A 13842-nucleotide genomic window follows, 5' to 3' on the forward strand; every position below is an offset into this window, starting at 1 on the left:
TATAATCCAAATCCACATTATCTGACCTAGAATTCCTTACATTGTTCTGATTCTCTTGATGAACAGTAACATTACTAAGGTACCTAATATAACTTATTGCTCTTCCTGTTAACTTTTTCTTAACTTTTTACTTCGATTTCTTTTTCTTTTCAGTCTTTTATTTTTTTTCTCAGATTGCAGATTATTTCTAAGGTTATACTTAGGTTTGAGGACAGGAAAAGGTATTAAAGAGTAAGGTGTTCAAACTCTTCTTCCCTCCCCTGCTCCACCCCCTTTTTTTTTTAACATAATAGAAGTTTTTATAGAGTGAGGGAAAGATATTTGGAAGGCCTTTGGTATTTGGGACTTTGAGTAAAATGTAACAATTAATATGGGAAGCATCCTTTCTGGTAATTGCTGTTATTTCTCATAGTATCCCTTTGGGTTCCATTTCTCTTCTGCAGAGGAGAGAAGGGACAGCACAGATAGGTTAATGGATTTATCCATAGTTCCCCAGTGAATCAGGCACAGGAGTGAGATTAGTTGATTTACTTAATCCACCAAATCACAGCACTAGCCACTTCTTGAAATTCCAAACTCTTTCTTTACACTTCTTCAATCCCATTATTGTTCTTTCTACTTAGACAAAACACATATGCCTCATCTTGATAGGTGCATTACCTCTATTTCTTTCTTGTCTTTTAAATTCTATACACCTCCCCTCAAGGTGTTTTTTTCCCTGTTTGTTTCCTAAATTCAACTTTGTTTCTTACTTTGATCCATCTGCATCATACATTATTAGATTTTGTCTTCTATTTCTATATCCACTCCCAAATTTCTCTTTATATAAATTCACCACATTTTTACCATAGCAATTTATTTTCAATAACATTTATGGTAATAATGATACTTTTGCATTTGTAAAATATCTATATTTTTCAAAAAAAGCTTTTAAATATATAAAGTTGGCATAATTATTGCTAGAAGGGATTAAGGAGATCAATGATTTTTCTCCCTTTTCCTCTCAAATACCTTAATCTTTCCCTTCATATAACAACAGATAAGGAAATTGATATGCTGAGGAGAAGCAAGGTAGGAAAGCAGCAGAGGCAAAATTCAACCCTTGAATTCTTTGTCTCCAAGTCCAGTGTTTTTCCCACTCTGCTGTCACTTCTCCCATGTGATTCTCTTGACATTCCTCTAAAATAATTCCAAATAAGGAAACTTAGGGACAGTAAAGATAAAATGATTTTGCTCAAGGGTCATACAGTTGTATAGTAAGGGATTGTGTGGGTTAATTTCCCAAATTAAGTAATCAGAGACTCCTTCGAAGACAATGAAAAATCATTTATTTAGTCCCTACAGGGAGAGGCAAACACACCCAGGAGGCATCTCAGGTCCCAAATGTGCTTGATATGACAAGTAGGAAACACTCAAGCTGGTTAAATAGCAAAAGACCCAAGTCTTTTCATTAGATAGACTAAAAGGAAGTAACCATCATTGACCAATGGTCACCAATGTTGTCTGCTTCCTGTGGGTCAGTCACTTCCTGAAGCTGACCTAGGGTGTGACTTTTAGAGACCTCTAGGCCTTGAGATCACGGGACTTCCTGTAACATGGACCAGCTCTGCAGACCTTTGGGAATAGGGATCATGTGATTTGGACCTAGTCTGACCTACTCCATCTAATAGACTTTTGAGAAAACTTCACCTGATGAGGACTGTGTCCCCACATCTAGTCAAATCTTCCCATTATACTTTCCCCCTCTGACACAATTGTCTTTCTTCATTGACCTTTCTCTTTTCTACAACCTGTACTAGTTTTCTTTTAGTTTTTGAAGAAGAAAAAGGAATAGATGAAGAGCTCTAGACCTGGATATATCTTACTGTGTTCAAAAATTGCTTTTTCTATTATTTTTCTTTAAAAACACTTTATTCTTTATGTGACTTGTTTTTGTTTTTGCTAGCATATAGGAAATTATTATAGAATTCTAATATCTCTAGTATAAAATTCATTATTTGCCATATTTTTTGTTGTTATTGTTGCCAATTGTCTTAAATCTTTATCACTAGGGATCATCTTAAGGCAAATATTTTCCTTAGTGGCTGCACTTTTTTTCTCCCTTTCTACACCTTTGATTTCATCTGTGGGATTAAATACTTTTGTTTGTACTGCCTCAAGAACTCATATACAATTGTCTCTTTGCTTTGCTTTCTGCAATAAGTTAGTTGGTGACCTAATGAATTTCCAAAGTTTCAATGATCCTTTCTGTGGAGATGGTTCCCTGCTCTATATAATAGCTCTAGTCTCTCTTTTGAGCTATGCTTCTACATTTCCAGCTTCTTGATTATTTTGAACTGGATTAACCTCTAGATATCTAAAATGAATCATGTTTAAAGTAGAATTTATCTTTTCTTCTAGACCTTTCTCACTTTTAACTTCTCTTTTATTGTCAATGGCCACCACTATATTTCCAATCACCCATCCTCATGGACCTGGCAGCTCTTCATTCTTCTCCATGCCACATATATAGTCAATTGACAAATCTTGTCATTTCTAACCTTACAGAATCTCTTCTATGAATCCCTTCAATTCATTCATAGAGTAATGACCCTAGGTCAGGGCCTTATCAACTCTTGTCCTGGACTATTGCCAACAGTTTCAGTTTGATCCAATGCTGCTTCAATTCTCTCAATATTCCAATACATCCTTCATATGAATGACAGAATGATTTCTTTCAACGGCATCTCCAGTTGTTCCATGTAATCTCTAGGATTAAATCTAAAGTCTTCTATTTGACCTTGCGAGCTCTTCTTTCTCACATTTTACTCCTCCCCTGATAATATAGCTTCACCTACACTGCCCTATGTATAGTTTCTTGAGAGTGACATACATCTTCTATCTCTATACTGGGTTTCCTCAGTCTTTCGATTTCCCTATGCCTTTCAAGACTCAGCTGTGAAAATGACCTTTCCCATCCTCCCAACTGCTAATGCCTTCCCCTTTTAAATTCCATCCTATTTACTTGGCATAAATCATTTCTGTCTCTCTGTCTCTCTCAGTCTCTCTCTCAATCTCTCTATCTTCTAGTTATTCCCATTTTGAATTCCTCATTAGAATGGGGGCCACTAGAAGGCAGGGACTGTTTTTGTCTTTCTTTTTATCTTTAGAACATTGAATAGTGCCTGGTGAGTGGAACTCACTGAATACTTGCTGATTGTCCTAGAGAATTGCCAGAAGCACTGAGAGGTTAAATGATTTTCCCATGATCACTCAGCCAGTATGTGTCAGAAGTGGTATTTGAAACCAGGGTTCTCCTTGCTTCCACAATTTTCTGTAACCAGTAGTAACTATAATGAACATAACCACCATGCCTGTATTTATTCATAGCTTATTCCCAAACAAGTGTCTTCATTTTCTTATGTTCCTGTTTATTAATCTGTCTCTTCCTCTCAGTCTGCTGGCAAGTAGATATATTAAAAAAATAATGTGAAACTATTGTGCTAAGCTGTCTCTTTGATAGTTGCATGCAGTCATGAACTCTCTGTTCATAATTGGCTCAGAATAGTCAATTTAAGAAATCAGTGAGTTTCTATTCAGTTTTTTAAAGGTCAAGCAGAAAGGATGTTTTGCAGAAATAGAAACTGACCACCCATTTTTATGAGAGTGTACCCTTTAATGTAGAAATCCTAGTATGAAAGAGATAAAATCCCTTCTTTTTCTGCAATAATTTTGTGTCCAACAGTGTCCCCAATGGATGAGACTGATCTGAGACTAAGATTGCAGTCACAATCTAAATAGTCATTTCCAGTGTTGCCAAGACTTTATGGCATATTTGAGATCTTAGAATACTGATTCTGTTTTAAAATGGTTTCAGAACTTCTACTTCAAAATGAGTATTTATTGAAAAAAGATCTTAAAATATTATCTACCCTTAGCAGAGGTTTTCTGCTATAAAACTTTCAGTAGAATTCCAGCAATGAACTTCTTATGCATAAATGCTAATAGATATGTCCCAAAGTAAGGGAGCAATAGAATGGATAAAAAGCAGATAAAAGAGTGGGACTAATATTCTCCAGTTCTAATATGAACTCTACATGTTGGATTTCTACTGGATGAGTTGAGATTTAGACCACATATAGAAAATAATGTTTGTAAAATATTTCTAAAACCAACAGAACTGTTTATTTTATTATTTTTGCTTTCTCTTTCTCATTTCTCTATGGTTTTCTCAGGGACTAGTCATATTGACACCCTGCTTAGTATATAATATAGAATGTAATTTTGATCACAATTTTGATTATAGAATTCAGAAGCTTGTCATTTTTAATGAAGTAATTTTTTCATGGAGGACTGAACAAAGTGTTGTTTCTCTCTACTATTTACTCCACTAATTAATAGATCTTGTATGTATTAGTAACAAAAATACTTCATTTAATGCATTGAATTAAACAATTTGATTCCACTTAATGTATATAAAAAATACACAATCACTGGCTGCAATGAAGTAAAATTTTGTACTGTCATTCTAAAATGGATACTATTCATCTTCTGTGAGTAGAAGATGCATGCTATGTGCTTTTTTGTTTATTTCTTTCTTTCCAGTATTGAAGGTGGGAACTATCTTCACTAGCTTTACTTGGAACCAATGGCTTACCCATGTGACAGGGTCTTTTTTTTGTTTAGGAGATTAATTGGTGATTACAAAATAAAGTTCTGGTTATGATGTGAAGTTGTTTGGATCACGTAAAAATGGAACCTAGTTTATTTGGCTACATTAAAAGTTATTAGATTGGTTTTTGATGTGGAAGGGTCATTCAGTGTCACAGAGTCCAACATTCTCAGCCTAACAATGAGTAAAACTGAGGTCCAGGGAAGAAAAATGACTTGCTGAGGTTTTTAGTATCATAGACAGGATTCTGTGGCAGGTCTCTTGCTTTTAAGTTCAATGTCCTCTCCATTGAATCATAATTCTTTTCATGGAAATAGGATTATTATTGAGAATGGATTATTATTATGGTGTTGTAGTCCATGTTTCAAAACACTTTTGCATAAAACATGATATTTATTTCTTATAGCAAGTGGTGATATAAGGAAAGCAGGTGGTGTTATTCCCATTTTCCAGATGATGAAACTGTACTAAAGAGGCTAAAACCCTTGTTTAAGATTATACCAGTGAATGGGAGAGACCAGCTTAAAACAGTTTTTCATGCCACTTTCTATGATCCTCTCAACAGAGAGGAAGGGGACTGCAATGTGGAGTGTTGAATGTACTATCAAACTCTTGATACAATGTTAATTTATTTTGCTGAATTGTTTTCCTTTCTCTGTTTCTTAGAGAGGAAGGTCCATAACCTAATTCTTTGGTGGTGGGTCTATATGGGAAGAAAGGCAAAATGAAGGAAATGACTGTGAAATGAAGACCAAAGACTATCACTAAAACTTATATTTATTGTTTAGTCATCTCAGTCATGTTCAAGTTTTCATGACCCCATTTGGGTTTTTTTTTTTTTTTTTGGCAAAAATACTGAAGTGGTTTGCCATTTCCTTCTCCAGTTCATTTTACAAATGAAGAAACTGAGGCAAAAATGGTTAAGTGATGGCTAGGATCATACAGCTATCATGTATAGATTAGATTTGAACTCAGGTGTTCCAGGCCTGCTATATCTACTATGCTACCATGTTGCCCCTAAATTTATATTCACAGAATGGTAAAATAAAATGAAAATGCAGGGGTTCTGACTTCTCTATCTGTGCTCTGTCTACCTTAAAAATACAGTTTTATAATAGAATTTTTTCTTTACTATTTTCAAAGCATTTTATAATTTTTTATTTATTTATATTTTCATTTACATCCACATATTATTTACATTACATTTATATTTATTTACTATTTTCAAGGCATTTTACAGTGATCACATTTTAGCATCATAACAGCTGTGGAAAATATTATCACCCCCATTTTACAAAGGACTTAAAGAAGGATACACAGTCAGTTTCTGATGCCAGATCTAGTGAGTGTACCTAATAGGGTAACAAGCAGCATGGATTTTAAAATCATGTCAGGGAAAATTGGTAACACTGTGAAAATAGCAGTGGGTCTGGTCAGGACAACTCCTAAGTAAACCTTGCTCAACAACTAATCAGCTGTGTGTGGCTTTGATCTGAACTTCCTTTAAATATAAAACACATAAGTTGAATTAGTTGATTTCCAAGGTTCCTCCAACTAGTATGATTCTTTAATTCAGAGGAAGAGTTACAAGAATACAATTCAGCTACATAAAAATACTCCCATTATTAAATTATGTGTAAATATATGTATGTGCATGGACATATTAATCACCATCTTGTAAGAAAGGTCAGTGGTTGGATTGCATGCATTATGAATTAAATTTGCTCACCAGATAAGACTTTCAACATAAACAAAACATACAAATAAATCTGATGATGACACTAATGAAAGAATGTTTATGATTAACAGATGTGTCCCATCTGCCTGAATTTTCTTTGTCACATCTGTGGACCACACAGGTTATTGCCAATATGGGACTTGATTTTTCTTTTTCTTTTTTTTTCTGTGGTACTGAGCAACCAAACAAACAGAGTTCATATGCTTCCATTATTGGGACTCCAATGTATTTAGATTATCTTGATATTTATGACGTTACCATAGAAAGGCAGAAGCAGTGGGATTTGGCTGGGAGTGGGGGGTGTTGGTGGCTTTATAATTGTTGAGAGCTGTATCCTTTCAGTCAGCTCTGAGGATGCCAAGATTCTGGCTTTTATAATAAATATAAGCTCGGGTCATTTAGAGAACCAAATATCTATGTGAAAATGATAGGCTAGGCACAAAAAAAAAGAAAAGATGATCACTTTTCATTTTAGGGGAGGAGAAGATCTACTTTGATAGCACTGGTCTTAAAATGAGACTTTGTTGTATACTCATTAACTGTTTAGCAATTGTAAATATTTCAATATCTCTGGGTCTCAGTTTCCTTATTTGAAAAATGGGAATGATGATTCATGCAGTACCTTCTATGAAAGGTACTTGTGAGGATGAAATCATATAATATATTAAAACATTTTTCAGAATTTAAGGTGCTGTTATTCTGTTCTTATTCTCTAAATGTTATTCTGTCCCCTTGGTGAATCCACATTTTTAAAATATTGCAAAATATATTTAATGTATTGAGTAAAGGAATGTGGGATTCTTGATTTGTGTCTTTTTGTGGCTCTATATTGTCTGCTTACTAGGCAGTTTATGATGTTATGGTTTTTTTTTTTTTCTTCCATTGTCCATCCTTTAAGGCTTTTATGCTTGTGAGTAGAAACTATTATTGTTCTTTTGTGGGTATTTCAGATTTTATTTTGTTGTATTTCCTGTGTATTCTTTGGGAGCTATTTTCACAGAGTATTTTATGTACAGAATAACACAATTCAACTTTATAGAAAATAAAGCTAATACCCAAAGCCAGTTTTGAAACTGGACACTTTATAGTTCTGAAAATGGGTTACACTTGAACTTTATTCCAAGTTGGGGGAATAAGGATTTTCCTACATCTGTTTCATTTTCACTTTTCTAAGAACACTCTCATTATATCTTATTTCTGTGTGCATTGCTATATCTTCTCTCTCTCTTCAATTTTTTTTTCTTAGAGTTCATCTCGAACCTATCAATGAATAGTAGACAAGATTTAGTCATCAGAACAAATGGTGATTTAGAGACATCTAGAAAGGGGACTGAAAATAATCTGTCATGTCATTATCTTTCTAATGTATGTTAGAGAACAAAACTTACATAATTAAACATAGTAAATATGTAAAGTTCTGCCACTTCCCATGCCCCAGACACTATAGATAGTTAATGTACTTACATTAACTGTGTATTTCATGGAATCATTTAATCAACAAACATCTCTTCAAGTATCAAGTATCAAGTATCTACTTGGAATCAAGATACCAAGTATCTATCAAGTATGCTAGGTGTTAAGGATAAATTCAAAGACAAAAATAAAAGCCTAAAGGGAATTTGGAGATAATTTACTCTCATCTGAGACCCAGAGAAGTAAATGATTGGTCAAATTCATGTAGCGCGTTTTTGGATTGTATAGTCACACAAACTTCGCTCATAGGGAAGGTACTTGTTTTCAGATGGTATGTTTTATTATTTACATATTGTTCCTCACTTTTCACTGTGGTTCTACATTTTCAGATTGCCTGTATATGGTTTTTTTCTGTATTTTCTGTATTTTGAGATTAGGATTAATTGAATAATATAGATAGAAAAATAAAAGACTGAACAACTCTTTTAGGCTAGTTTTATCCCTTCATTTGGAAATAATGATAATTTAAACCCATAAAGATCAAATGACTTAAAATATCTTAGCCAGTTGAAATTTAATTTCTTTGGCTCAGCCACTAACTAGCAGTTTCAAATTGCATAGTTTAAAGGGAATTGTGTCTTATTCAAAGACAGGATCAGTGTGACCGTGGAAAAACTACTTAATCAGCCTGAATCTCAGTTTCCTTATCTATAAAATGAGGAACTATAATGGTCTCCAAAGTTGTTACACCCTTTATATTTTAGGATTCTATACTTAGGTATCTGAAGAATGAGATGTTGACATGACATTGGGATTTCATTTTACAATTAAACTATGTTAATTTCAACAACTTAGCAAAGGCAAAGAACCATTATATTTCTATGTTCAAATACAGATGATGATTAAAGGAAATATGACATTAACTTCCAGCTTCCAGAAGCAGAAGCTTAAATTAGGGTCTGTAAGCTTATTTTTTAAAATACATTTTATTTGTTTCTATTTAATTTTAAGTCAATTTAATTTATTTCATATAATTGGTTTCTTCTGTAATCTTATGTATTTTGGTCTTTTAAAAAATCCTTGTGATAAAGAGTTCATAGATTTCATTACAGTGTCAAACAGGTGTAGGATACACAAAATATTCGGAACCCTTGACCTGGGATGATTATCTTCCCTTTATGATGAGCCCAGAAATCCCATGTATTGATTTCTTTCCCAAGCATAAGTGCAAATTGAATCAGCTAGATGGTACAATGGATAGAACTCTCAGCCTGGAATCAGAAGGATCTGAGTTCAAAATGGACCTTGGATACCTCTTATATTGCCTGAGTTTCCTCATCTGTAAGAGTACCTGGAGAAGGAATGCAAACATGAAGAGTCAGAGACAACTCTAATAGACAACCTACAACATGCAAATTACTCCTGCTTTCTCTCTGTGTTCTCTTTAAAAAGAATTATCTCTGGAGTAGGAAAGCTTGTCATGATCTTTAGCATTTCTGACTATTGAACTGACCTTTTCCATTGGCTATGCTTCTATTCCTTGGGAAATGGTGGAAGAGCAAGGGTTGAATAAGAAAATAGATATTTTAGTAATTTTCATTCAAAAGCTATTATAGATAATGCCTAATATTCTCTTGTGTGTCTAACCTCCATTTTTTTCATGTCTACCAATAAAACATCTTTTTCTCCCAGCCCCATACCTCACTATGAATACATAGACACCTTCCCTCTCTCCTTCAAATAAATTTAAAATTAAGGAAAATATGACATTAATAATGCCTCTTAACAACTTTGATTTTCCCACTCTTGAAGCCAACCTATACTATAGTTATGATTGAGAGATACTTGCTCCCTTGTGACTAGTACAATCCATTATAATCTCTTATTTTCAGGCAGTTTTTAACTTTCTGAAAAAAATTACACTTGGGGACTGAAAACTCTTGATTACTGTTGGCCCAAAGGTAATTTTTTTTTCTTTTGAAACTTTGATATATAATTCCATTTAGCTATGTATGAACTATCCGAGTGTGGAAAAAAGTGTTTTTCACCACTTAATAAATTTATCACATGCATTTTTGGAGCTCAGAAAACTCCAGAATGTCTTGTGAGGAAAAGCTTCAGATTTTCATGATTCAAAAATGGTCTTTATAAGGACAATCGCTTTTGGCTAGTGCAGAAACAAATAAACTTTAAACCATACTAATAGCTTTTTAACTTCTATCTTTGAGAAAATAAGCCCCATGATCTAAAATAGGACATGGCACCATGTTCAGGATGATTCAGATTCATGCATTGCTTTTTTCTGTCACTATATAACTATTTAAATGATAGCCCTTATATTAGCTTGTTTTATAAGCATTGCCAGTGAGCATGCAAGTATGTTTTTATACAGATGGGGATGTGTACTTGGGTTGCATCTTGCCAATGAACATATCTTTGGTAATATTATTTGCTGGCTTTTAGTTTGGCTTATGAACAGCATGTTCCAAGAGAAAATATTACATTGATGCACCCATTCTGTTAGGATGTCTAAAAGCCACATTATAGATTTGATAGGAAGGAAAATTATGGTTCCCATGGCAAGCTTAACTTGGGCATTTTACACACATCTATATTAAAGCATAAATTTAGCAGCACTTACAGTCATACAAAATACTGAGTATGCACAAGGGGACCATCCTACGGTTGCTATAGGAACCATTTACTCTTTAAAATTTTCTGTAGTCTCCTCCATGTTCCTTTGAGTTCCTGATGAGTTTATGTATAATTTAAAACACTGTGACTGAAAACACAACAGACCTTCTTGGTGTGTCCAGTGATTTGACATGATTGTGATTTTTAGTATAGTTTGTATTAAGGCAAAGCCTCAGTGTATAGAGATGTTTTTAGAAGAAAAAACCTGGGGTGATTCTGGAGAGAAATAAAATCAATAGGTTATATCTGGAAATACTGATTTAAAAATCAATAAATAAAACTAACTAAAATAGGATAAAAATAAAAAAAATTAATTTCCTGGGATTACCTTAGGAAAAAAATTTTAGTGGCAGTGTGCAGCTTTCTGACTTAAAAGGCTTTAAAGAAAAGGTTTTGAAGGTTCTTACCCTGGGTTTAGAGTTTGTTGCTTTTGAATACCACAGCTTAACATGGTTCCCCTTAGAGGACTGAAAGGATGTTTATCTTTTTGAGGAACATCAGTGGTTTGGGTCATTTAGAGCAAAATAGTTTTAATGAATGGCTGCTGGGACAATGTTTCCCATACTCATCACATGAATCAGCTCTGTATGTAGTTATTTGTTTCTAAGTAATCTAAATGGTGCTCACAGTAGCACTCCATATTTTGGTAAGCACACAGGACTTGGAATAATACTTAACAATTTTGATCTCTTGGGTAATTAACCTCTCTGAACCTCAGTTTGCCCATTTTTCAAATCATTTTGCTAGTACTTACACTTCTCACCTCACAGCTTTGTTTTGAGAATTGAGGGTCATAATGGCTCATAGTTATACACGGGAAAATACTTTGTAAATATAAATAAAATTTCTTACATACAACATATGTACAGTACATATGAACTATTATTGTTCATATTACTATAATATGAGCATATTGAAAATTATGTTTCCCTAATTGTCTTTTTCTTTAAGATAGAGGTTCTTAATGTCAGCTGTTTTAACTTAAAAAAAACTTGTATAACTATATTTTAATATAATTGGTTTCCTTTGAAAATCTATGCTTTAAACATTCTGAAAAGGCATCCATAACCTTAATCAGATTGTCCAAGGAGTCCAAGACAGAAAAATAAATTTAAATCCCTTTAAGGAGTATTACATGAGGCGGGCTATCCTGGATGCTCTGTAAATATTTGCTGAATTAAATATCTTTGAACATATTTGATATTGGGCCACTAATATAGTTTTCCCCTTTCTTCCTCATCCCCCACTGTACCAATTACTTCTTTCTCCTTTTGGAGAAGAAGAATAGGAGTAGTAATGACTTAGGATGTTGAAGAAATTCTTCTCCATTCCTACCTCTTTTCTTCTACAACTAGCTCTGCTAGAATGAGAAATGGAAAAGAAAGAAAGGTACTTCAAGAGGCTTGCATATTATTTGTACATATTGCTTGGTAGCAAGGACAGGTGCTACCTGTGATATATTTTAATGTCACTACTTTCTCATCAAAAGCAGAGTTTGAACAAAAGAAAAAAAAATGATTTCCTTTTTTCTTTTGGGTCTTGAGTATCAGAGGGATAAATCCTAAGAGAAGGAAGTATCATTGCTTTTTACTTTTGAGGGGATCATGCTGACTCTCAGCGGTAAGTCAATTTGCTTAGCTCTTGCCACTCTGCTTGAATGGGAAGGCTGAAGAACACTTCTGGGATTGCCCATCTTCATACACAGTATGAATAAAGAGATCACAGCTCAACTAACTTTTCTTGCATTGTCTGTTACCTTAAATATTTAGACATAAAGGAAGGAAATAGGTAACCAAAAACAATGCAGTAGCAATTCATTTTGATCTTGAACCCCAGACCAAGGGAGAAAAATCTAGAAGAGTGAGAACACAATCACGTTATGTATACTGTGAAATGAAAGAGTGAAGATATTAATGTCTTTGGACTTAGAAAGCATTAATCTAGAATCGTTCATTAAAGTGACAATGCACTGATTTCCAGCATCCATTTTTGTCATTCCTTGTCATTCTTATATTTATAAAAGTAATAATGTTCATTTGCTTTTCTTTATTGCTGTGAGCTTAAATGTGAGATGCAATGTGTCATAGTGGATAAAGAAAAAACCTTGAAATCATAAGAACTCATTCAGTGACCCTGGACAAATAACTTTTTATTGAGGTAGGAATGTCCTAACTAATATTATTCCTAGCTAACTATTTGGAGCCAAAATGAAGTCAAATCCCTCTCGTATGTAACATTTATAATCACTGATGGCTCATGTCAGTTCATCAAGATGAAGCTATTGTAATATAAAGAATTCAGAAAAACATGGGAGATTTGGACGGGGTAATAGTGAAGAAAGCAGATCCAAAAGGACAATGTATATATGTAGAGAGAAGAGAAATGCTATAAAATGGGAAGTCATACTTTACTAAAGCCCTCTGGATCCCTAGGATTTCTCTTTAGATATTGTTACCATTTGTATGCTACTTTTAGGTTTGCAAAATTCTTTACATATATTATCTCATTTGATCTTCAAAATAACTCTGTGAGTTACTTAATAAGCATTTAGTGTTTTTACTGTCTGCCAGGCACTATTCTAAGCACTGAGGATACAAAGAAAAGCAGAAGAAACAACTACAGTAAAAAATAAAACCATAGTTCCTGTCCTAGTGGAACTCACATTTAATGGAGAAGACAACATACTATGTACTATGTACATATGTAATTATGTACATACGGGACATATACAGCATAGATGGGAGTTAATTTTTATTATATATATATATATGTACATAATAAAAATTTAAAAATAAATCAATTAAATTAAAATATATATATATATATATATATATATATGTAAAATAAATGGGAGAAAATTCACTGTCCATACCTGGAAACAGGAAAGTCCTCTGGGAGAAGATAGTGCGAGGGAAGCTAAGACACAGAGGTGAAACTGGAGCATATGCCAGATGTACAAGATAGCCAGTGAAAAAACAGAGTCAAAAATTGGAATATTCTGTTTGAAGAACAAACAAGATGGATAGTTGAATGTGTAGCAAAGAGTAAAGTTTAAGAAGACTAATATTAGATGCTATTATTATCATAATTTTATATATGAACAAATTGAGACAGGAAGAGATTAAATGATTTGCTTAGGGTCCCACAGTTAATTAACAACTCAAACAGGATTGGAATTTACATCCCTTTAAATCCAGTTCTAATCTAATAGCCCCTTAAAGTCTAATCTAATCTAATCTATAACATCCAGTAGTTTCTAGTTTATGACACATGTCTCTTTTAGCAGAGGTTCTTAAATTAAGGGTCCATTAACTCTAAATACACAAAAAAACCTTACTTTTCAATA

At 33.5% G+C, this 13842-nt stretch overlaps 1 protein-coding gene across 8 annotated transcripts in view; it reads left to right on the forward strand.

Moving 5' to 3' along the window:
* Positions 1-13842, forward strand: part of PTPRM (protein tyrosine phosphatase receptor type M) — a 936902-nt gene that overhangs the window by 388651 nt on the left and 534409 nt on the right. The gene's annotated exons all lie outside the window — the stretch shown is intronic.

This window comes from Sarcophilus harrisii, chromosome 1 (assembly GCF_902635505.1).
Source record: "Sarcophilus harrisii chromosome 1, mSarHar1.11, whole genome shotgun sequence".
Classification (NCBI taxonomy): Eukaryota; Metazoa; Chordata; class Mammalia; order Dasyuromorphia; family Dasyuridae; genus Sarcophilus; species Sarcophilus harrisii.